At 39.9% G+C, this 26,576-nt stretch overlaps 1 long non-coding RNA gene across 1 annotated transcript; it reads right to left on the bottom strand.

The window, feature by feature from the left end:
* Positions 1–4,587: 4,587 nt before the first annotated feature.
* LOC116418453 lies at positions 4,588–23,342 on the bottom strand. Its single transcript, XR_004228483.1, has 3 exons — positions 23,255–23,342; positions 16,603–16,693; positions 4,588–5,144 (listed from the first exon to the last, which is right to left on the bottom strand). It is a non-coding gene; the product is annotated as an uncharacterized LOC116418453 (long non-coding RNA).
* Positions 23,343–26,576: the final 3,234 nt, after the last annotated feature.

Raw genomic sequence — 26,576 nt, 5'->3', positions numbered from 1 at the left:
CAACCAGCTGAACTGAACCCCTGCTTCCAGAGGCTGCCTTTCATCTGTGCCTTGGTCCGGAGAGGCATGTGCTTCCTTCCTTTCCACCATGCCTGCCATCTGAGGCCTCCTATGGGCCATGATTCCAAGGCCTGACTTGAATTTACAGACCCCTCATTTTCTATCGGTGTGTATATACACATTGTCTAAAGCAGGGTTTCTCCTCACACTAATGACATTTTAGGCTAGGAAACCCTTTTTCGTGGGGGGCTGTCTGGTGTGTTAGAAGATGTTGAGCACTAGATGCAAATAACACCTCCCCCTCCTCCCTAGTGTGACAACCAAAAATGTCTTCAGATACTGACAAAAGCCCCTCTTGGAAGGGAGGGCACAAATTGTCCCCAGTTGAGGCTCAGGACACACTACCCCAAAATGTAACTGTAGGAGACTAGAATATGCCACCCCAGAATATACTTCTTTGGCATATTTTGAGCTGATTATTCTAGGAAACTGCAGCTGGAAAAGCTGTCCTTTAGTAAAAGAAATGTATATCTATAAAGGAAATCTAATACAGTATTTGCATCATGAAGAGGGCTGCTCCAGACAACTTTTATTAACTGGGTGACTTTATCTGCATAACAAGACGACCTTTATTCACCATACATTTGTGCTTTCACCCTCCCATAACTTACGTTTCCACCACCCTCTTGAAGGCCCAAGCCCTGTTCCTTTCCGTAGCTCAGGATACTATGTAAGCTGCAACCATCTGACCCTTTGGAGTCTCATAATCTGTGGGACTCCCATGTGTATATATGTAATTGAAATGTTTTTCTCCTGTTAACCTGTCTCATGTCAAATTAATTCGTAGTCCAGCCAAGGAAACTACAAGGGTAGAGGGAAGCCAGTTTTCACCCTGTAAGAACCAATCATCTAGAAGATGCCTTAAGATTCCTATTATCCTTATTTATATATATGATATGAAATTTTTTCCAATCAAATCTAGATTTGAAACGTGCACATCAGAAACACTTTTTCCTTTTTATTTGGCAAGTCATTACTTCCTGATTACCTAGGAGCACTTTGCAAATGATTCCACAAAGAACCTCTAAACTGAAGGATGACCTATGAGGGACCCTGTGGGTGTAGCTGCCAGATCAAAATGTCTTTGTAATATTGAGAGATTTGTGTGCATTGTGCATTCTGTTCCATAATATTGCCATGTTTATTCTGATGTGAACTTAATGTGCTCCCCACGCCTATACCTATAGTACAGCATCCCGAATGTTTATCTTGTTTACCCTGCAACTTTGATTCCCTCCTCACCCCAGGTCTCAAAGGATAGTGGTAGCCCACTTTGAGGAATAAGACACTGCACAGTGTTACAGGTCCATTCAAGCTTTCAGTGCTGCATAATTGCTTTTTCAGGCCAGTCTGCTCATGATCAATATTCATGTAGGCAGCAAAATACACAAACTCAGCATCCTTTTGTTTACCTACTTAGGTAGGAGGGCAAATGTTTATCAGGTTGTATTTCTATATTTCACAATGTGATTACAGTTCTTAATTATTTTAGGAACTATGGTCATGGTTATCAAATAATCATTTTAGACACACACAAATGTGTGTTGTACCAAAGCAATTAGGGGACAGCCACAAAACTTGGCAGTCAATGCCAGTTTCAACATTTCATGTATTTTTGGTTTATTTATGAGGAGACTAGAATGAGCCTTCTGCTTGTGTTTTAATTACTTAGTGCAGAAAGGATTGATTTCAGAAAACCTCCAGCTTAAGAAGAGAATAATGAACCCATTCTCAGGAGGAGCTCAAGGCTTCAAAGGTGTGCTGTGCTTCAAGCCCCGGGGAATGTCACCGTGGACCCTTTAGCGTGTCTGAGAAGTCCTTCCTAGAACAGAAACCCTGGCCGACGGGGAAGCGGAGTGCATGCTGTCCAGGGAAACAGAACCCCTGCTTCCAGCATTTGGAACTGACAGTGTGAATGAGATATTTTCAGATTCTTTCCAGTGGAGCTTTTTGTGTATAAAGAGGCAACCATGTGCTTCTGAGCCTTCTCTCCAGCCTCACCTTTGGCAATTCCAACAGGCGGGTCTGTGGTCAGCCAATCTTTTACCCATCAGGAATGTGACAGGCCTGCATGGCAGTGCCCCAGGCCTAATTATGCTCCTCTCATTATGCTTGTCGTTTCTGTTTTCATTTGCTCGTTTATAGTTCTCCTCTTCACCGCCTCTGTGATTTTATTTTCTTGTTGTCAAGTGGCATAAAGGGCTTCTTAGTTTTGTAGTTTCATGGAAACTTGCCTGACTTGGCTGGGTGGAAGAAGACCAAGATTCGGATTTAGCAGTCATTTGGAAATACTGACTAATGGGGAGGAAAACCCAGGAGGCATGTTGCCAGGTGGTCATTTGATTTTTGGAGGAAGCATATTTGGATGACACAGATTTCTGGATTTTTTCAAAGGTGAACTACACAGAGTATGGGTTAGCACAGCACAGCTTCTGAACAAACCACCATCCAGAAGAGACCTGGGAATTTAAACTTGGCATCCAAATTTGATTGCCCAAGGTGATTGAGAGAAAGCACACTTCATTTATTTATTCAAGAACAATTTATTGAGCTAGGCTCTGTTTTAGTTGCCATTATGATAATTTTTAGTTTCTTTAAAAAAGCAAAAATGACGACACGCATTACTTGCACTTAAAATACTTGCCCTGCTCTTAGATACATGTTTCCTAAGGATATCTCTGCTAGCCTCATATCATAGATTCCTCCCCTGTACACTGCCTCTTCCATGTGACAGTATTCAGAGTGGATCTAAGAGCTCCCCCGCCAACATGGCAACAAAGTCCAGAAAATCAAAATGAAATGCTTTGAATCCAGGGGCTCATTGCATCCCACCTCCATTTAGGTAATATGATTTCTTTTTTTTTTTTTCTTTTGAGACGGAGTCTTGCTCTATCACCCAGGCTGGAGTGCAGTGGCCAGATCTCGCTCACTGCAAGCTCCGCCTCCCAGGTTTATGCCGTTCTCCTGCCTCAGCCTCCCGAGTAGCTGGGACTACAGGCGCCCACCACCTCGCCGGCTAGTTTTTTGTATTTTTTTAGTAGAGACGGGGTTTCACCGGGTTAGCCAGGATGGTCTCGATCTCCTGACCTCGTGATCTGCCCGTCTCGGCCTCCCAAAGTGCTGGGATTACAGGCTTGAGCCACTGCGCCCGGCCAGGTAATATGATTTCTATCTAAATCCAGTCTATCTGGTACATGTTGATTTCAGGCCTGAATTGTTCAAATGATTATCCCATAGAGAAAGATTAAGAGTTGAAGAAAATGTTTTAAACTGAAGAAGAAATTCAAATTGACAGTCTACATTGATTCAACTCATCACATTTCATTCATTCACATTATTGGCCTTTGTTGGTTCAGTGCTTCTCTGAAACCTGAGAATTAGTTCAAACTGTATAAATTCAGGAGGCTTTGGGCTGGGCATGACTTTTTAAGATTGCCTGGTGTGTGTGTGTGTGTGTGTGTGTGTGTGTGTGTGTGTGTGTGTGTGAAGGTGGGTAAAGTGGAAAGAAGGGAAATTTCAGCTTTTAAAATTTTAATCGTTACATATTATTTGCACATTTTTATGGGGGTGCATGTGATATTTTGTTAAATACATAGAATGTGTAATGATCAAGTCAAAGTCTTTAGGGTATCCATCACCTCGAGTATTTATCATTTCTCTGTGTTGGGAATATTTCAATTTCTCTTTTTTTAGCTATTTTGAAATATAAAACACATTGTTGTTAGCTATAGTCACCCCACTCTACTATTGAACATTAGAACTATTCCTTCTATCTAACTATATGTTTGTACCTGTGAACCAATCTCTCTTCATCCCCTGCCTCCCTCACACTCTTCCCAGCCTCTGGTAATAATCCTTCTACTTCCTACCTCCATGAGATCAACTCTTTTAGCTCCCACATATGAGTGAGAATGTGTGATATTTGTCTTTCTGTTCCTGGCTTATTTCACTTAACATAATGATCTCCAGTTCCATTTATGTTGCTGGAAATGATATGATTTGATTGTTTTTTATGGTCAAGTAGTATTTCATTCTTTATCTATCCATCCATCGATGGACACTTAGGTTGCCTCAAATCTTTGCTTTTGTGAATAGTGCAGCAATAAACATAGGAGTGCAGGTATCTCTTTGATATACTGATTTCCTTTCCTTTGGTTAAATACCTAGAAGTGGGATCACTGGATTTTATGGTAGTTCTATTTACAGGACTTTTTTTGTCTGTTTTTTCTTTCTTTCTTTTTTTTTTTTTTTGAGAACTCTCCATATTGTTTTCCATAATGTCTGTACTAGCATTCCCACCAACAGTGTATAAGAGTTCCCTTTTCTCCAAAACCTTGCCAGCATTTGTCATTTTTCTTTTTAATAATAGCTATTCTAACTGGGGTAAGATGATACCTCCTTGTGGTTTTGATTTGCATTTTCCTGATGATGAGTGATGTTGAACATTTTTTCATATCCCTGTTGGCCATTCATATGTCTTCTTTTGAGAAATGCCTATTCATGTCCTTTGCCCACTTTGTAATAGGATTTTTTTTTTTTTTTTTTTTTTTTTTTTGCTGAGGTTTCAGCTTTTCCTAAAAGGCAATCCTCATTTTAATTACCAGGAATTAACAAAAGTAACTTGGGGAGAGGACACAAAGCAGCTGTCTGGGCTTGGTTTTGATCCCAGTGTAATGCCAGGGAAAACTCCATCGTGAGGAAGAGAAGAACCTCATATCTTTTTTCTTTTTTTTGAGATGACTCAGGCAGAGATACAAATATTAAACTTCTACCCTGTGGTGCTTTCTCACTTTCTCTGCTAACAGGTGTTCTCCTTGACAGTGAGTTGGAATCTTCCACACGCAGCTCTGATCGCAGCCAGTTCTGCCCACCTAATGCACCGATCATTTAATAATACAGAATGACTTGTTTCCATAGTAACCCGCTCTTCTCACCTGGACAGGTTGGCCCTTGTCATTACTGGCCCTTCGGACACCTCCCCATTCCTTCCAGTAGATCTGGGCTTCCTCTGTCCTCCTGAGCAGGTTCTTCCTCTATAGCCTATCTTTTGTAGGCTAGATTTACTGAGTAGATCCTCACCCAGCCTGAAAGAGAAAATTAAGATCCAATAAACACATATCATTTCTATATGATCCTTCTTTGGAAGCAGGAGTAGGTAAGTTCCTGTCTTTCAGGAGGCCACTGTGTCTCCTTGTCTCTTTTAGTTATTGTGGACTGACTGGTGCTACAGCTAGGATGGGCAGAAAAATGAGTGTCATCTCATTTCAAGCCAAGATGATATAGCTAACAATTATTCTGAAGAAGTTCAAACTAAGGGTCGGCACTAGATGATTTATATAGATTATCCAATGCCAGGTGATATATTGTAAATAGAAACAAGAAGGAATAAGCTTAAGAGAAAAGAGGATGGGCAGAATTGCTGACTATGAGCAGGATGTGTATTTTTTTTAGGTCCAGTAATTATTTTAGTACACAATGTTGTTTATTCTCAGTGTTCTACTAGAAGCTCATAAAACAGCCACAGGCTCACCCTAGAGCCCTTAGTAATTATTACACAATGCTAAAATAGAGCATCACCCAGGAATCAGAGAGTATCCATACCTTATAGTAAGTAAATTGTAATTCAGTTCCCTTCCTCAATATTGAGCTTGTGTTTAGTCAATGTGGTCTTTTTTTCTTTTTCTTTTTCTTTTGAGACAGAATCTTGCTCTGTCACCCAGGCTGGAATGCAGTGCACAATCTTGGCTCACTGCAACCTCCACCTCCCCGGTTCAAGCGATTCTCCTGCCTCAGCCTCCCAAGTAGCTGGGACTACAGGAGTATGCCACCATGCCTGGTTAACTTTTATATTTTTTTAGTAAAGATGGAGTTTCACCATGTTGACTAGGCTGGTCTCGAACTCCTGACCTTAAGTGACCCATCTGCCGCAGCCTCCCAAAGTGCTGGGATTATAGGCGTGAACCACTGTGCCCAGGCAGCGTGGTCTTTTAAAAACATAAATTGTGTAATGTCAACCCTCCTTAAAATTACTTGTCGGATTCTCTTGGTATTTAGAACGAAATCCTAATTCCTTTTCCATGACCTTCAAGGCCCTATAGGAGCTGGACCTGCCTTTCCAACTTTACCTGGGAGCCATACTCTCTGCTGCTCCCCACTCTTCAGTGAAAACTGGCCTCCCTGGCGTTCTTCAAGCAGCCAAGCGTGCTCATGCTTCAGGGCCTTTGCATTTGCTGTTCCCCCTGCCTGGAATGTTCTTCCCCAGACACTTGTCAGGTTCTTCATCCTTAAATCCTTAGCTCAGGTGTCAGCTCCTGGGAGAAGCCTTCCCTAATGCAGCCCTAACCAGGGCTTTTTACTGCATCCTCATCTGCACAGTATTTATCTCCATCTCTAGTTGTCTTGTTTATTACCTGGTGTGGCCTTTCCACCCCAGAAAGTAAGAGCCCTGAGCACAGAATCTTGTCTTCCTTTTTCATGACTGTGAGAATTGGGCATGAAGATTTGTTGTTTGACTGAATGAGCACATAGATGAGTTGATGAATAATGCAAGGCCACAGATCTGCAGATGATATATAATCTCATAGCTGTTGAGGACTCCAGGGTCCCAAGTTGGAGTTTACTTACTGACCCTCTGTCCACGGTCTCAGAACAATTCTCCTTAGGTGTCCTTCCCACCTAAGGAGAAGGCTCAATTCTAGACAGCATATGGATTTTACATAAGTTCATGTTAAATATTAGCCGAAATTGTTGAACGTAAATTTAAAATGTCAGAAAATATCCTTGCAAGCAATAAAAAAGTGGAATTTGTAAGGTCAAGCGCAGAAAAGATAATAGTGAAAAAAATTCTAAAACACAAGCATAGCAATATAATATCTATATTAGTGGTGTTATTGTTTCCTCATCTTGATTAGGTCAACTCTCGGGCTCTTTAGAGTAACCTAATATCTCTAATGCTGAACATTAACTCTGACATCTTCTGTAAGAGGGATGAGCAATGAAAGTGCTACCTTTTCCAGATTACTTATGTAATTTTACTTAACAAGCACTGTGTAGTGTTCACTATGTGCTAGGTACTCTTCTAAGTACTTGACAAATACCATCACAGATTGGGTTCTCTGGAAGCAGTAGTTGAAACAGAGTTCACGGTGTAAGATGCTTGTTAGAGAGTAACACCTTTGAAGCGAAGGGAGAGAAAGCAGGAAGAAGTAGAACTGCAATGTAGGCTCAGCAAAACCTCAGCCAATCTGGCAGAGTGTCCTGCATCAGGCCCCCACCTCACTCAGTCACCAAATGCATCCCGCTCCAGGACCCCGCAAGGAAGAGCACGGCCTGAGGCAAGGCAGTTCTGCAGCTGAGACAGACTGGAGTTGCTGAGAGCTGGAGGAGGGTGTTTGCTGACCATACCCCTGCAGTTGAGCAGCAAGTCCTTCCTTGAAGTGGAATGTGGGGATTGCATCTCTGTATCTGCTCAAATGTTAATTCATTTGACCCTTGTAACAACCCTATGAGGTAGGTCCTTTTATTACTCCCATTTTACAGATGAGAAAACTGAGGTACAGAGAAATTAGGTAACCTCCTAAACTAGATCAGATAGATAGCAGAGCTGGGATTTAACCCAGGCAGTGTGGCTCTAGAATCAGAGCTCTTAAGTACTCAGCTATGCTGTCTTATTACTTTATAGAGAAGGTTAAGAGTAGCCTAATAATAATGACAGCAATCTTGGCACTACACTTTGACATTGTAAAGTGCACTCACATCAGTGCTTCAGTTTTTTAGTTCTTTGTAAGGTGGTGTGTGTGTGTGTGTGTGTGTGTGTGTGTGTGTGTGTGTGTGTGTATGTGTTTGCCTGATCTGGTGCATTTATTAAGAACGACATCAAAAGGTGATAATTTGGGGTTGTCTACAGCACTTGAATATTAAATCCTGCCTGTAAAATTCTAGGAATCAGAACTAGAGGCTAAGATGCAATGACTGGGCTTGAATTCCAGGACCAGACAGCATGTGCTGGGGTTCTTATGATGGCTTGGGAAGAGGAAAGGTCCTCTGTAGTGTTTAGGACAAGGGAGTGAGTAGGTGGAAGAAAGGTTGTAAAAGGTAGGGTGGGGCTGGCCACCTCTGAGCTCTGCCAGGCAAGTGAAGTGTTAGTAGAGTAAAGGACCTGAGGGAAAAGTAGGAAGCACCATGAGAAAGAGGGTGAAGAAGGGAGAGGAAGGAGTTCTGTAGGCGTGAGCAGTGTGGGCTCTGGGTGCTCTTCAGAAGGGTCTGTAAGATAATATAACACTGTGCATGACCAAAAGGGTGGCAGAGGGCTCCGTGTGGGTATATAGCTGTTCCTCAGAGTGGCAAAGTGTGGATTCCAGACTGAAGTGGGAGGACAGAGGAAATCCAGAGGCAGTAGAACGTTTCCCCGTTGACTTTGTGGAATTATAGCTACACATAATCTCTTCTTTTTTTCGAGAGAGAGAGTCTTGCTCTGTTGCCCAGGCTGGAGTTCTGTGGCATGATCTAGGCTTACTGCAACCTCCACCTCCCAGGTTCAAGTGATTTTCCTGCCTCAGCCTCCCAAGTAGCTGGGATTACAGGCACACGCCACCACGCCTGGCTAACTTTTGTATTTTTAGTAGAGACAGAGTTCGCCATGTTGGCCAGGCTGGTCTCGAACTCCTGACTTCAGGTGATCCACCCACCTTAGCCTCCCAAAGTACTGGGATTACAAGTGTGAGCCACTGTGCCTGGCCTAGCTACACATAATCTTTTAAAGATATTTTATTTATTTGTTCATTTATTTATTTATTAATTTTTGAGATAGGGTCTTGCTGTGTTCCCAGGTTGCAGCGTAGTAGTTTGATTTTGGCTCAATGCAGCCTCGACCTCCTGGGTTCAAGCAATCCTTCCATCTCAACCTCCTGAATAGCTGGGACTACATGCATGGGCCACCACGCCCAGTTAATTTGTTAATTTTCTTTATTTTTTGTAGAGATGAAGTCTCACTATGTTGCCCAGGCTGGTCTTCAGCTCCTGGACTCAAGCAATCCTCCTGCCTTGGCTTCTCAAAGTGCGAGGATTACAAGTGTGAGCCACTGCACCCAGGCTTTCAAAGATATTTTAAAATCATTTCCTACATTGTGAAATTAGACTTCTTGTTCTAAAGACTGGGCTTAGGCAAGGAAGAAATCCAAGGATGGCAAGTTTTATTTTGGATGATGCAGAATACACATTTTCCCCTAACTTACACTTCTATTTTTGTCTAGAAGAGTTCATGTAATAAAAGTTATTATGCTTAAGACTTTTAGCTCCAGTGGGATTAACTGGCTTCAGATTCTTTTTCTGGAGTTTGGTGAAGTGTCCTCTCTGAGCCCAGTAGAAAAATTATGTTTTAATCCCTTATTACTTTTATTTGTATATAAAACATAGTCCAAAAGGCTGGAACAAAATCTTGGTAGTAAGCACTCTGCAAAAACAGGCAGCCAATAAAATTCAGCAACATGACATATAAACTTCCCAGCAGACCAAATGCGTCCTCTGAGCCGGGGGATTAAAGGATTCTACTTGGGATCTGAATAAAGGTTATTCTTGTTACTGAGCTGATTATGTCACCATTGTTGACCCTTATGTTAACAGGTTCTTTCCCTTGTGACATATTCTATTCCATTCTCTTGTGGATATTTTAACATGATTTATTCATTTGTCCATTTTCATAACACATAAAGCCACTTTAGAGACTTGCCCTATAGCCCAGGGCATAACAATACCATAAATAATTCACAAAGGAAAGCAAGTACAGAGGTGTTTAAAAAGTAATGTACAGCAACTAGAAGAGAACTCATGAGGCCAGCAACAGATCTTTCTTAGGGTAGATACCCAAGCTCATTTATTACACTAAGTCAAACTGAGAGAATGTGAGGAGACATAGTGTATCTGGAGCATAACATATTTCTAGTACCATCCTCTGGGAAACAAGCATGGTTTCAGAGGAACATAGCTTTTCCTGGAGTAGACAGTTTGTGTTTGGAGAGGGGGTAAATAACTTCTTTCTGGAATCTAGCATTGTATTGAAAAATGTTTTCCCAAACCTGACAAACCTTGTGAAGGCAGAAGCAGGAATAAGTGTGGAGGGTCATTGTCTAGCTGTGGGCATGATAGCAATGGTGGAGGGAGAGGAGTCTTGGAATCCTGCGTATTCTCCACTGACCCCTTGGTGATTCTGAACTGCCTTCCTGTAGTCACTTCTCAGCTGGGCACAGTTGGTGGAACCCAATGAAAATAAGCCATATTCCAGGGAGCATACAAAAAGTGGAACATATGGTAGTTCTATTGCTAGTTTTTTGAGAAACCTCCAGACTGTTCTCCATAGTGGTTGCACTAATTTACATTCTCACCAACAGTGTATAAGTTCCCTTTTCTCTGCACCCTTGTCAGCATTTGTTCTTTTTTTTTTTTTTTGTCTTTTTGATAATAGCCATTCCAACTGGGGTGAGATGATATCTCATTGTGGTTTTGATTTGCATTTCCCTGATTAAAATGTCTCTCTATATTCCATAAATATCTATAATTATTACGTGTCAATAAAAGATATAAGGAAAAAAGTCTGTTTCTGCACTTTGAGATGCTTATATTTAATCCTCAGACACTGCGTTTGGGAGCCACCGCTGCTTCCACAACACTTGTCTCTTCTGAGAGCTGGATTCAATATCAAAAGGTGAACTCTTTCATAGAATGCTGTACCTCAAGAAAGAGTCAGGACACATTCTTATAAAAATCAAAGCATTTGACCACTAAGAGGTGAAATTGCTGGAACATAGGGTACACCCATCTAATAGTTTTATACATACTGCTAGGTTTTTGTCCAGTGGGGCTGGACCAGCTAAATTCATTTTCTACTCCCGTGTGTGATACATTTCCACTCACCTGTACCAACCTTAGGACAAATTCATTTTCTCTTTCTAAAAAACAAGACAAAAATACAATAACCAGCTCACCAAAATTCAGCCTCTAAAAGCTATCTGGTCATAGATAGATCTAAAATGAATTTGATGGGCATCAATATGAACCTTCACCCTCTGCTTCTTCCCTGAAATGCAGGCCACACACATACTCTTCAGCCTGGTGTTGTTCTAGAATTAACTGTGCACTTCTTTCATGAGATGACATTCAAGCCACACACAGACAGCAAGGTCAATGAGGGCTAGAAGGGAAAGTAAGTGTGGCTCATAAAACCAAGAGGTACTTAAGATTTAACAAGATTAACAAGTGCTATTGAAAAGAGCTACCTGACCTGAGTCACAGACAGGGAGAAAGAAGCCAGCTCAATTCTCCTGGCTTCACTAAAGTCTTGCATGAAATTGCAATAAAGCTCTTTGGAAAGTGATTATGTCTTTAATGATTATTTCTCTTGAACCTTTGCAGAAAGAATGAGTTGTTCTTTTTCACTGGCCCATTTATTTGCTGTTAACATTTCTTTTGTCTGCCTTGTTTGAGAAGGTTACGTCTGAAGCTTGCCCAGCTTCTTAAGTTCAAGTCATTTAATACGTAGTAAACTCACAGTGGACTCTTTTGCAACAATTCCCCCTGAAAAACTATAGTTTCAGTGGGATTCAGCAACAGCGAGCTAAGGGAGGCATTCCTTCTACTTTTCAGGCAGTGTGCAAATGCATGAATGAGTGAAACTCACTAAATTATAGACAAAACTTGTCAGTCAGATGTCTCCCAATCTTTTTGCTCTGGGCAAAAGCAGTTTTTCTAGATGAGTGTATTCAGATTTTATGAGAACTGAGATTTTCAGAACACACCATGCTTTATATTTTATATGCTGAAAGTTGGCTTTAAATGCTCAATAACTAGATGATCTCAGGAATGTTGAGTAATCCCTGTATAAGCAATTTGCTTAATGCTATATATAGAAGAAACTCTGGAAGCTATACTAGGTACATATATGCATTTCAATACAGGTGGGTAAACAGAGCACAGGTATTCGTTTAGGTGCCTGATCTTTTTGGATATGTCCACATGGAAGATACAAGTGCTCTGCCTGTCAGGGTAGGTACTCTGGTGCTTTCATTCTGGTGATACTTCCAGCTGACTCCTTCCTATTAATTCTCCCCTTCTTCCTTGCAAACAGGACTAATTTTGGGGTGTGTGGCAATTTGTCCCCTAAAAAGCTCTATTCTTTAGACTTCCTGGCTGTTCAGGGTAGTACTGTAATGTCATTCTGGCCAATGAGATTTACATCTCATTGGTCTAATTTATGGGGCTGTCAGAAAAGTCATTCTTTTCCCTCATAAAAGGTTGGCATTTGCCTTTTCCTCTTTGTTCTTCCTCTTTCTTTCTTACTGGAACACAACAGATGTAAGGAGGGCAAGCAGAAAGGTAAGAGGGGTCTAATCCTTGGATGACCAACCCTGGAGAGCCGACATCCAGACTTCTTATTCGAGGGAATAAACCACTTGTTTTAGCCACCACAGTCAGGTTTCTGTTTTGTGCAGCAGAAACCATGATACATGTAGCCTAACTTAGGGCAGGATGCTTACCTAAGGAGCCCTGGTTCTAAACAAGAGTGGTTCAATTGTCCCAAGAAGTAACTGGACGTGGGGTTTGAAGGAGACCGATTTTCGAACATCCAGTTGGTTTGGTTAACCAAAAGAAAACAAAAAAGCTCTGAAATTCCTCTCTTAATCATTGAGTTGCTTTAATGGTAACTATGATCCAAAAGCAAGAAGATATTTGTCCGATGGTCTCAGATTTAGTGGAAGAAAGCTTGGTGGCGTCTGTCTGTATACTCCTGGCCATATTTATTTCTTGTTTTGGAGACAGGGTCTTGCTCTGACAACCAGGCTGGAGTGCAGTGGTGCAATCACAGCTCACTGCAGCCTCAACCTCCCAGGTTCAAGCAACCCTCCCCTCCCATCTCAGCCTCCCAAGTAGCTGGGATTACAGGTACACACCACGGCACCCAACTAATTTAATTTTTTTTTTTTTTTTTTTTGTAGAGACAGCGTCTCCCTATGTTGCCTAGGCTGACCTTGAACTTCTGGGCTCAAGTGATCCTCCCACCTTGGCTTCCCAAAGTGGTGGGATTATAGGCATGAGCCATGGTGCCCAGTTCATATGTATTCCATAGGTTCTCTCTTCCCCTCCTTCCCCCAGCAATCCAATCTTGTAAGTTTCTTTAGTAAACAAATAAGAACACCAAAACCAAAAATCAGTTTCTTACTCTGCCATACCAAATAATCAAGCTTACTTAGTGTGCACGCATCTGTGCATGTGCAGGTGAATATGTGGGCACACGCATTATTGATACTATTCTTTAGCATAGAGGGAGAACCTAGACTTGTTTTTTTCAGTTAAGGCTCTAGTCTAAATCATGTAAACATACATTTTAGTTTGGTAAATAGAAATGGGCCTGTGAATTGAGAGGACAAGAATCCAGAGTGGTGGATTCCCATTTGACTTTCACCGTAATGCTTTTTCCACCTCAACTGAGAGCGAACAGTAAGTATTGGTAGAACAGCAAATAGCTTCATCAGAGTAGGGTGTTTGAGACTCATGCACGTGACAAGACTGGAAAGGCAGATTGGGTATAGGGTAAGTTGGGGCCAGGCTTAGGAGTTTGGAATTTATCTTATAGGCTTCCCTTTCCTAGAGGCTTCCTCAGAACCTCAGGGCAATGAGATGTTTCACAAGAGAACGTTCCAGGGTCAGGTAAGTTTGAGAACTACACATGCTATATCCCTCCCTCTTGAAAATTCACACCATATAATTGCATAATAAAAGCCGAGGAGTTCTGTGTTAAATAAACTGGTTAAACTTAATGCAGGACTCCTTCCTGGATAATACCTGTTAGCAGGTATACACTTCAGAAGGTGCTCTAGGGGGAGCCAGTGGAGGTCTATGAAGAGAGTAATATAAGCATATGTTTTCACAAGATTTATCTGAAAACAACGTACAATCTAGATTAAAATTTGGAAAGGAGGGTTTTTGAAAGAAAGAACTAGAGGCCAGGAACCATAGGTCAGGATCTCCGCAACCTGGTTTTATATTAGAATCACTTGGAGATTTAAAAAATATTCCCAGACTTCATTGTACTTTTAAAGGTTCTGATTCAGTAGGTGCGGGTTGGGCCTGGGAGTATGTATGTGTGCATCCATGTGCATGTGTGTGTGATTGCAAGGCAAAAGCTAATGTGGGGGTATTTATGAGTCCAAACTAATTTCCAAGGATTATGATAGTCCAGTTGAAAGTTAATGAGCCTGAACTTGGATTAAGGCAGTGGGAATGACAAAGATGAGAAGGATGCAATAGACAAAGTGAAGCAAGAATCTATTAAATACATGCCTTGGCAAGTGACAGAATGTGAGGATAGAAAAGAACAGGGAGAAATTCAAAGAGGTTTTTGCCTGGGTTACTGGGGAGAATGATCGTATCACTAAAGGATGTTGAAGGTTAGGAGGCGAGGCAGCATCAGGAGGGAAGTGGGTGCTTGGTCTTGGAAGTGGTTAGGTTGAAATGCAAACACATAAGAAGGCCTACCAAGCGGTTGAAAATACAGGTTTTAAATACAGGAGAACAAAGGGGTCTAGATCCACAGAGAAATGGTAGTTATAGCTCTGGAGATCGCTGAACCTTCTGAGGGATGAGGTAGAAAGAGGGAAAAGCCAAGAACTGAGCCAGGGGAATGCCTGCATTCCGGGGGTCAGGATCTTGAGATTCAGTGGGGATGGTCAGAGGAGCAGAACAGTCAAGAATTTTCCTCCCCTGTTACGACAATCAAGGGAGGAAAGCCTCCGGAAGGGTGCACTGATTTAGGGGCCAGTCCTTTTAGCTAGATCTTACAGCAGACAGCTATGTGCTGCAGGCTTTGGGTTTGACTCTTTGCTTTTTATTTCCATTATGTTCTTGAGCAAGTTTGTTTAATTATCAGAGCCCCAGTTTCCTCATGTCTAAAATAGGATACACTGCCTCATGCAGTAGCCTTCTAATATATGTCAATGCTGTATGATGGTGTATAATATAGTATATACATGGTAGCGATTATTAGTGAGGTGTCCTTTAACCCCCATTAAAAAATTAGTTGTACAGACAAAATAAGTGAAGAGAAAAAATAACCATAATCCTATCATCTTAAAAAAAATCAACTGTGGCCAGGTACAGTGGCTTACACTTGTAATCCCAACACTTTGAGAGGATGAGGCCGAAGGACCACTTGAGCCCAGGAGTTTGAGATCACCTGGGCAACATAGGGAGACTCCATCTCTACCAAAAAAAAAAAAAAAAAAAAAAAAAAATTATCCAGGTGTGGTGGGAGGATTAGACAGCTATTTGGGAGGCTGAGGCAGGAGGATTGCTTGAGCCCAGGAGATTGAGGCTGCAGTGAGCTGAGACTGTGCCATAGCAACCCAGCTTGGGCAACAGAACAAGACCCTGCCTCAAAAAAAAAATTCTCTTTATTTTAAATGTTTGATTTTAGTTTTTGACCACATGCATGTATCATTTTACATAGATATGACATCACTACAATTTTGCAGTATGCTTTGCAGTTTAGCATTACATAATAAGAATGTTCTCTTATTGTTACTTTCTTATTTTATTTGCTCAACAATTTTTCAATAAGTGGACATTTGCGTTGCTTCCAGTGTTGTTTTCTGTTTTATTTTAAATGATGATTAAATTAACTTAAACACTAATATAGCCCTTTAATTTTATTTACCTATTTTCTCCTAAGCCATTTAATTTTATTTATTTATCAATTTCTTCCCAAGCCATTTAATTTTTTAAAATTACTTTATTTTGGATGAACTATTCAGCAGCAGAATTATTGGATCAAAAGTATAGTGAATGATTTTCAAAATATATTGCTGAATGGCTTTTCAAAGGTTATACCAATTAATGTAGTTTTCAAGGATTCTACCTCCTTAAGTATGAATATACTTCAAGTATATGTACCAGTTTTACCATCTCCTCACCAACTAGTAATGTCATTTTTTATGTTTTTGCCAGTATAATGGGAACTGACTGGCAATATACTAAGTTCACTGTTGCTTAATTTGTGTATTTTTTTTAAAATAACAGTGTAGGCTAAATATTGAATATTTGTTTTACTGATTGCATCTCAGAATATTATTGATATTAATACAAAGGTAAACTTGTTGATGACACATTTGTTTACTTGGAAAAATGAAAGGCTTATGGGAGTTGCCCTTGGAGTGTTGAAAGAAAATGAAAGAATTGGATAGGATATTCTGTCATTTAAGATGTTAGTCTTGAACATGGTGAGGCGTGTTCAATAAAGGGGGTGTTTACAAAGGTGTGGTCATGTTAAGGAAAACTAACAAAGGATGGTGCAGTACTCCAGGGTTGGCAACAATGGTATCACTTCTAGGCCTGAAGGGGTCATAGGAGGACGCAAGGTGATGGACTCAGAGAGATAGTTGTATGAAAGGGCTGAGAGACAGGAGCTGTGGCCTTTGAATGGGAGACAGTTAACGCATGATGACCTAGGAGAGAGGGAAGGAAATGAATATCCTGGCCTTGATGATTTCCACTCACCCTCTTGTCTCTTGGCATGGCGTACAATTAAGTTGAGCCCAACTGCCAGAAGGCAGTTAATACAATCCACAAAGGTCAGCCACCTGAAGCCCTAAGCAGGATGAAAAAGAGAGGTAAGTGGATCTGGAAAAACACATGGAAAATATTCAGCGCAAATATTCTGGCATTAAGATACTTTAGAGTGGCTGATGATATGAGACTTTACAAATAGATGCAAGATTGTTAATCAGAGGTCTCACTTCATTCAGCTTTTGAATGTTATTGAAAACTATTGAATTTAAATAGTTTAACTTTCAAATAGAAACAAAACAGTATGTTAATACCATTATTTGATCCTATTTAGGTATGTGAATAGTAGAATTATTTATTCCTTACTCGAAGAAGGTTTTACTATGCCAGAATCTCGGAAGCAAATAAGAAAGTAGCATTTCAAATCTCAGAAGTCAGTAAGAAAGCAAAAGAAGAAGCAAATGGGAGCAGTCAAGGAATGTTAAGAAGGGACGAGATTATGGTAGGCTACCCCAGACTTTCCAATTCAGTAGGTTGGGGTGGGTCCTGGGAATATGTATTGGTACCAAAGACTCCAGATCATTCTGATGGAGCCAGTAGACTGTCATTTAGAATGATTGGACAACACAAGCTTCAGAAAGAAGCTTCAAAATCTATAGCCTTATAGATGTTAATGGGATCACTCCACATGGAAATACCAAACTTAAAGATGATAAAACAGCTCATAGGGAACAGGGATTTTCTTGCCTTAAAAGCCAGTATTTGGAACCACAGTGACATTATATTATGCTAATAACAATAATAGTTCTAACAGTAAGTACTTCCTACAGGGCAAGCTCTGTGCCAAGTATTCAACATTCATTATTTCACCAAATCCTCTCAACAGTCTCTGAGGTACTATTAGTATCCACATTTTCTAGATCAGGAAATGAAGGCTTATAGAGATTAAGCAAAAAACAGGAACCCATGTTGTTCTCCAGATCCTATGATTTATAGTCTGTCTGCCTTCTCTCTACCTTTCAGAGTTTTTTAAAATGTTTGTTTCATATATAATATCCAGGATTTTTAGTTGTACCTAGGAGAATAAATAGAGAAAAGTAACTCTACTTCATCTTCTTGGAAGCAGAAGTACTTAAAATATTTTTATAATAAAAAAGGTGGTCATGGCGGGGCATGGTGGCTCATGCCTGTAATCCTAGCACTTTGGGAGGCTAAGGCAGGCGGATCACGAGGTCAAGAGATTGAGACCATCCTGGCGAACATGGTGAAACCCCGTCTCAATTAAAAATACAAAAATTAGCTGGGCATGGTGGCATGCGCCTGTAGTCCCAGCTACTTGGGAGGCTGAGGCAGGAGAATTGCTTGAACCTGGCAGGCAGAGGTTGCAGTGAGCTGAGATCGCGCCACTGCACTCCAGCCTGATGACAGAGTGAAACTCCGTCTCAAAAAAAAAAAAAAAGGGGGGTCATATTTCATCACTCTAGTTGAAATACTCTTCTCATCTCTCTATAACTCTCCAGTCTTTGGATATATATACAAATATTTGTATGTAGTTATAATCACAGCTCACAGCATTATGATGGTGTAGTTAATACCTTGGGCTTTGGTGACTAAGATGCCTGGGCCTGAATTCCAACTTCATGACTCACTAACTTTGTGACCTTGATTAAATACTTCTATCCCCACCCGGCAGTAATGAGCTACCTCTCCCCCTCTTTGCTGGGATGGTATCAGAGGAGGCCTAATGAATAGTAAGGACTTTCACCATCACTCAGCAGCAATGGGCCATCTCTACCACCATGTCTAATGGCCATGTGAGGAGCTAGAATTCCCACCCTGCCCAGCAGCAATCATGATCCCCTCCATACTCAACTATTTGTTAGCTAAGTGGGGAACCAGGACTTCTACCCCTACCTAGGAAGAATAGGCAGCATTCCTCTCTTTCACTTATCAGAACTGTATCAGAAAAAGCCAGTAGAACCAATTTTAGATAAGATGCAGAGTCTCATAAAATGAACATATCCAGGACCACTCATCAACCAAGAACCAGAAAGATCTCAAACTGAATGAAAAAGGCAAGTCACAGAAACCAACATTAAGATGACAGTGATGTTAGAATTATCTGGCAGATTTTAAGCAGCCATGATAAAAACAACAATAGCAATCATAAACACACTTGAAACAAATGAAAAAATTGAAAACCTCAGCAAAGAAACAGAAAGTTGCAGAAAAGAAATAGAAGAAATAGAAGCATATAAAGAAGAACTAAATCAAGTGAAAAATACAGAATGAAAACAAGAAACTTAGTGAACAACAGAATGAAGGAGACAGAAGAAATAATCAGTGGAGTAGAAGAAAGAACAACAGAAATTACTGTTTGAAAAACTGAGAGAAAAATAGGCTGGAAGAAAAATAGTCTTAGAGGCCTGTGGGACTAAAACAAGAGCTCTAACATTTGTGTCATCAGAACCCTAGAAGGAGAGAAGATGAGGGCAGAGCTAAAAATGTACTTGAAAAAATAATGGCTGAAAACTTTCTAAATTTGGCAAGAGATATAATCCTACAGATTCGAGAAGCTGAGTGAATCCCAAACAGAATATATCCGAAGAAATTCACAGCAACTCACAATTATAATTAAGCTTCCGAAAACTAAAGACAATGAAAAAATCTTGAAGGCAGTCAGAGAAAATGGACATTTTACCTAAAGGAGAAAGCAATTAGAATGACAGCAGATTTCTTGTCAGAAATCAGGGGAACCAGAAGGAAGTGGTACAACATTTTTCAAGTGCTGAAAGAAAAGAACCATCCACCCAGCGTCTTGCAAAACTATCTTTTAGGAGTGAAATGAAAATCAAGATATTCTCAGATGAATGAAAATTAAGAGAATTTGTCACCAGCAAACCTACCATAAAAAATGGCTAAAGAAAGTTTTTTAAATAGAAAGGAAACAACAAAAGAAGGAAACTTGGAATATCAGGAAGGAAGGAAGAACACTATAAGCAAAAATATGGGTAAATATAATAGGTTTTCCTTCTCATCTTGAGGTTTCCAAATTATATTCTATGGTTGAAGCAAAAATAATAACACTGTATAATATGGTTCATGTATGAATATTTAAGATGATCATATTGTAAATGTGGGAGGTAAAGAAATCTAGGCCAGACACAGTGGCTCACACCTGTAATTCCAGCACTTTAGGAAGCCAAGGTGGGCAGATCACTTAAGGTCAGGAGTTCAAGACCAGCCTGGCCAACATGGTGAAACCCCGTCTCTACTAATAATACAAAAAGTAGCCAGGTGTGGTGGCACATGCCTGTAATCCCAGATGTTCAGGAGGCTGAGGCAGGAGAATCGCTTGAACCTGGGAGGCAGAGGTTGTAGTGAGCTGAGATGGTGCCATTGCACTCTAGCCTGGGTGACAAGAGCAAAACTGCATCTCAAAAAATAAATAAATAAATAAATAAATAAATCTAGAGGAAGGTAAAGTTTATATCCCTTATTTGAACTATTAAAATGATGATACTAGTAGACTATAATAGGTTATGTGTATATAATGTAACACTTAGAGCAACCACCATAAAAGCTATATAAAGAGATGTACTAAAAATACTATAAATAAATCAAAATAGAATTCTAAAGAATGTTCAAGTAAGCCAGAAGAAGGGAGGGGAAAAAACAGAGAGGAGAAAAAATAAAATGGCAGACATAAACCTTAAAACATCAATAATTACATTAAATGTAAGTTTTCTAAATATACTAATTAAAAGGCAGAGATTGCCAGAGTGAATTAAAAACATGACCCAACTATATGCTGTCTAGAAGAAATTTACCTCAAATAAAGTGATATAGGGTGAACCTAAAAGGATGGAACAAAATTATGTAAATATTAAATAAAGAAAAGAAGGATTGACTATATTAATGTTAAATACAGTACTCTTCAGAGGAAAGAAAATTACCAGAGACAGAGAATATTGATAATAACAAAAGAGTCAATCCACCAAGAAGACATAGCATCCTAAATGTGTATGCAACAGACAACAGAGCTGAAAAATGTGAAACAAAAACTGATAGAACTAAACAGAGAAATAGACAAATCCATAATTACAGTTGGAGGCTTCAATATCTTTATTTCAACAATTGATATAACTACCAGACAGGAAATCAGCAAGGATGTAAAATAACTCAAAAAGGCCAGGCACAGTGGCTCACACCTGTAATCCCAGCACTTTGGGAGGCCAAGGCGGGCGGATCATGAGGTCAGGAGTTTGAGACCAGCCTGGCCAACATGGTGAAGCCCCAAATACAAAAAATTAGCTGGGCACAGTAATGTGCATCTGTGGTCCCAGCTACTCGGGAGGCTGAGGCAGGAGGATCACTTGAGCCTGGGAGGCAGAGGTTGCAGTGAGCGCTGAGGCTGCACCATTGTACTTCAGCCTGGCGACAGAGTGAGACTCGGTCTCAAAAAAAAAAAAAAAAAAAAAAAAAAAAGAACTGAACAATACAATCAACTAACAGAATCTAGTCAACATTTGAAGAACACGTCACCCAAATCCAGCTGAAAATACATTCCTTTCAAGTGCATGTGGATCATATGCCAATATAGCTCATATCCTAGGTCATAAAACAAACCTCAGCAAATTTAAAATAATTAAATCATATAGTGTGTTCTCTGAACATAATGGAATAAAATCAAAAATAAATAACAGAAAGGAAAACTTTCTGTTATTTTGGAAATAACGTTTCTGCTAAACTTGGAGATGAAAGAGCCCTTCTAAAGAATCCATGGGTCAAAGAGAAACTCTCAAGGGGAAACAGGAATACGTTGAACTACATGAAGATGAAAATACAACATGTCAAAATTTGCAGGACATAGCTAAAGAAGTGCTGAGAGGGAAATTTAATGCATACATTAGAAAGAGGAAAAGTCTCAAATACATAATGTAAGCTACCATGACCAAACTTAAAAAAAGAGGAGCAGAATAAACCCAAAACAAGACAAAGAAATGAACTGGTAAACATAAGAGCAGAAATCAATAAAAACAAAAACAGAAAAGCAATAGAGAAAATCAATGAAACAAAAAGCTGTTTCTTTAAAGGAATCAATAAAATTGACAAGCCTCTATCACGACTTACAAAGAAAAACAGAGAGAAGGCACATATAATCAATATCTGGAATAAAATGGCATATTTCTGAAGACTTCAGGGAAGACCCTGAAGGCATCAAAAGGATAATAAGGGAATACTATGAACAACTCTACATATATAAATTTGACAACTGAAGTGAAATGGACTGATACTTTGAAAAAAAAATTATCATAACTCACTCAATATGAGATAGGCCATGTAAATAGCCCTATAACTTTAAGGACATTAAATTAGAAATGTTTAAAACTCTCCCCAAAGAAATCTCCAGTCCCAGATGTTTTCATCACAGAATTCCACCAAATGTTTAAAGAAGAATTAATACAAATTCTGTACAATCTCCCCCAGAATATGCAAAAGGAGGAAATATATCCCCATTAATTTTATGAAGTTACTGTTACTTGATACCCAAACAAGACAAAACAGTGAAAAAAAATAAAATTACAGAACAATGTCTCCCATGATAGATAGAAAAATCCCTTAAAAACTGGCAAATAGAATTCAGCAACATAAAAATGATTACACATCATGACTAAATGGGGATTATTCCAGGGATGCAAGCCTGGTTCAATATCCAAAAACCAGTTTAATATATCATATTAACAGGCTGAAATTAAAAATCACATGATTATATCAATTGCTGCAGAAACAGTATTTGAGAGTATTTAACGTCTTTCAATGGTTAAAAAAAGGCCCAAAAACATAAATAAAGGGGAACTTTTTCAACATGATAAAGAACATCTACCAAAATAATGTTATTGTAATTATACTTAATGGTGAAAGACTGGATACTTTCTTTCTAAAACTAGGAATAAGGTAAGGATGCCCACTCCCAATATTCTTATTCAATATAGTACTGGAAGTTCTATTCAATTAATAATGCAAGAAATAAAAGGTATATGGATCAGTAAAGAAGAAATAAAATTATTTCTATATGCAGATAATGTGATTGACTATGCAGAAAATTTCAAGGAATCTACAAAAAAAAGTCCTAGAAGTAATAAGTTCAACAAGGTCATAGGATGGAAGATGCAAAATAACATGCATTATATTTCTATATACTACAGATGAACACATGTACACTGAAATTAAAAATGACATGCCATTTATAATTGCTCAAAAAAAGAGAAATATTTAGGTATAAATCTAATATGACACATACAGGACTTTATTGTGAAAACTATATAACGATGACGAAAGACATCAAAGATCTAAAATAAAGATAAAAGGGCCGTATCATGTTCGTGGACTGGAGGACAACATAGTGAAAATGTTGGTTATCGCTAAACTGATAGGCAGGATTAACTCCATTTCCATTAAAATCCCAGAAGAATTTTGTAGATATAGATAAAAGTATTCTAAATTTTATATGAGAAAGCAGAGGAAGTAGAATAGGTTAAAAATTTTGAAAAATGAAAATTAAGTAGTAGAAATTGGTCTACTGGATTTCAAGATGTATTATATAATGATAATAATCAAGAGAACTCAAAAATAAACTCACACAAATATGACCAACTGATTTTTGACAAGATGCAAAAGCAGTTCAGCGATGGTAAATAGATTTCAATAAATAGTGCTGTAGGAATTGGACATCTGTAAGCAAACAAAACAAAAACTTCAACCTAAGTCGTTATGTATTATACAAAAATTAACTAAAAAATGGATTATAGACCTAAATATAAAATTATGAAACTTTTAGAAAGAAACAGGAAAAAATCTTCAGGACCTGGGGTTAGGCAGAGAGTTCTTAAGTCTTGACAACAAAAGTTCATCATAAAAATAAAAATTAATAAATCGGATTTCATCAAAATTGAAAATATTTGCTGGGCATGGTGGCTCACGCTTGTAATCCCAACACTTTGGGAGGCTGAGGCCAGCAGATCACTTGAGCTCAGGAGTTTGAGACCAGCCTGAGTGACATGGTAAAACCCTGTCTCTATATAAAGACAAAAAATCAGCTGGGCGTGGTGGTGCACGCTGGTAGTTCCAGATACTCTAGGTCCTGCCACTGCACTCCAGCCTGGGTGACAGAGTGAGACCCTGTCTATAAAAACATATATATAATAACAATAATATAAAAATTTTTGTTCTACAAAAGGCCCTGTTAAGAGGGCAAAAAGACAAATTATGGGGTGGGAGAAAAAATATTTGCAAACCACATATCTGACAAAGGACTAGTATCTAGAATATATAAAGAACTCTTGAAACCCCCAAAATCCAATTATAAAATGAGTACAAGACATGAAGGGACATTTCACCAAAGAACACATACAGATGGAAAATAAGACCTGAAAAGATGTTCAACACCATTAGCCATTAGAGAAATGCAAATTAAAAATCACAATGGGACATTACTACACACCTCTCAGAACAGCTAAAATTAAAAATAGTATCATCATCACCAAATGCTGTGAGGAGAAATGCAGCGAAACTGGATCCCACTGGTGGGAATGTCAAGTGATACAGTCATTCTTCAAAAATGTTTGGCAATTTCTGATCATGATTTCTGTCATTCTCACAGTTGACCCTGGTCAACAAAACATGCTACTGCCATTCAACACAGCAATTCTACTCCTGGGCATTTATTATCCCAGAGAAATCAAGACTTATGTTCCCACAAAAACCTTCACATGAATATTTATAGCAGCTGTGTTTTATGTAAATGCAACTTCAAGTCTCAAGCCTCTTTTTGATCCAATTGAAATCTTCTATATAGAGATTCTGGAGCCAGCACTTCTACCTTTGTGAACTGAAAGAGAAAAAAAAATGTGAAAATAAAATCAAGTGCTTGATTTGAAGACTGATGCTAAGCCCTCTAGGGAAAAGGGGACAGTTACACACTATATACACTGTGTAAATAAGGAATTACAGTGCTGCTTTTGTAATCATTAATCTGAACCTAGGCATTACTGGGCATAATTCAGATTCCTTCAAAAATAAAGTGTTTTAAAGTTTAGTGAATATTTATTGAACATCTACTATGTGCAAGCCATGAAATTTCCACATGGAATTAAACTCTGTACCTAACAGTTACCTACATTTTGCAGATGATAAAAATGAAGTTAAGAGAGGTTTAGATTCTACTCTGTGTCAGGCACTCTGGTGTTTATCATGATCAGATTTCATTCTCACAGTTGACCCTGGTCAAGTTTCCTACCTCCTGGTTTCTCAAGTTACTGGTCATCGTTGAGAAGAGCATACAGGGGTACTCTGAGATTGGACCCCAAAATTAGGATAATGAATCTCTGAAGAGCTCTATATTAAAATGTGCAAAGAAAGGAAATCTTTGTGCTATTCTTTTTTTCCCTTGCATTCTGGTTCCTTCCTTTAGTGAGCTTGTTTTAGTAGGAACACAAAGAGAAAAAAATATAAATATGGAGCTGTTTTCAAAACTTCCAGGCCAGGTGTCTTAGTCTGTTTTGGGTTGCTATAAAATAATACCTGAGGAAGGATAATTTATAAAGAAAAGTTTATTTGGCTCACAGTTCTGCAGGCTGCACAAGAAGCATGGCATCAGAGTCTGCTTCCGGTGAGGACCTCAGGAAGCTTCCATTCATGGCAGAAGGCAGAGGAACCGGCATGTTGCATGGTGAGAGGGAGCAATAGGCAGAGTGGAGGGCAGTGCCAGGCTCTTTCAAGCAATCAGATCTTGTAGGAACTCATAGAGCAAGAACTCCCGCACTACCACGAAGAAGGTACCAAGCCATTCGGAAGGGATTTGGCCCCAGGACCCAAACCTCCCTCTAGGCCCCACCTCCAACACTGGGGATCAATATCACATAAGATTTCGAGGGGACAAATATCCAAACCATATCACCAGGTTCTTGCAAATCAGAAGACAAGGGTTTGAGGGTCTTGGGGCACAGAGTTTATGCCATGCAAAGAAAGGAAAGTCATGAGAGGGGGACGCCATCTTGCCTGCCCTCTGTACTCCAGGGAGCATTCCCAGGAGCCTCCTGTACTGGAGGGGAGGGAGCCAGGGGGAGCTTCCTATGAGGAGACCCCACTATCTGGCACCAGCTGAGTGAGAACACCATTTGCTGCCAGGCATAGGAGCCACGTGGCAGTCCTTCTCTGTCCATCAACCACAGAAGACACCGTCCCATGCTCAGTGACTGCTGAGCTCCAGTCACACCACCCTGTACAGACTCCCTCAACCCCCAGCAAGAGTCTAGGACACTTGTAATCCCCTCCACAGCAAAGTGTCTTTGGGCCCAGAGGGGCAGGGATTGTGAAGGGAAGAGCCAGCAGAGGAACTTGGGTGGGGTTGGACTGTGAGGAAACCCTTCCTGGTTACAGGGGCAGGAGGTTCCTCACAGTGGGCAGAGCGCACCTCTGTAGATGATGATTAACTGACTTGAAGCAGCCTGAGGCTCTGGAAGATGAAGGTGAGGGGAAATGAGTTCTTTTCTCTCACTGGGCTCCAGGATTCCAAAGCTCTCTCAATTGAGTAGGCAGGTTCGTGCCAGGTCCAACCAAGCTCAGGGGGGCTAGTAAGGGGAGGATGTCTGTAACCTGGAGAAGCCAGTTACGAAATGGCAAGTGACTAGCGTGACTCCTGGGCAGCAGCCTTGCATGGCAAGATCCATGGGTTTGCATTCCTGAGGAGTCCCAAGGAGCCTGTGGAGAAGATCCAGGGAAAGGCCAGCCTCCTGGAGTCTATGGTGCAAGCACTGTGTCTTTTGGGCACCAAAAGGAAGGTTGACCCCTGAGTGTGGAAGTGAGGGACATCTGGCTGACAAGAGAACTTGATTGTGTCCATTTTCTCACCTTGCTCTGATCTGAAAGCGAAATTATTTTCATGTTATTATTTTTCTAGAGTT

Source organism: Piliocolobus tephrosceles, chromosome 15 (assembly GCF_002776525.5).
Source record: "Piliocolobus tephrosceles isolate RC106 chromosome 15, ASM277652v3, whole genome shotgun sequence".
NCBI lineage: Eukaryota > Metazoa > Chordata > Mammalia > Primates > Cercopithecidae > Piliocolobus > Piliocolobus tephrosceles.
This window is presented reverse-complemented; position numbering and strand designations above follow the sequence as displayed.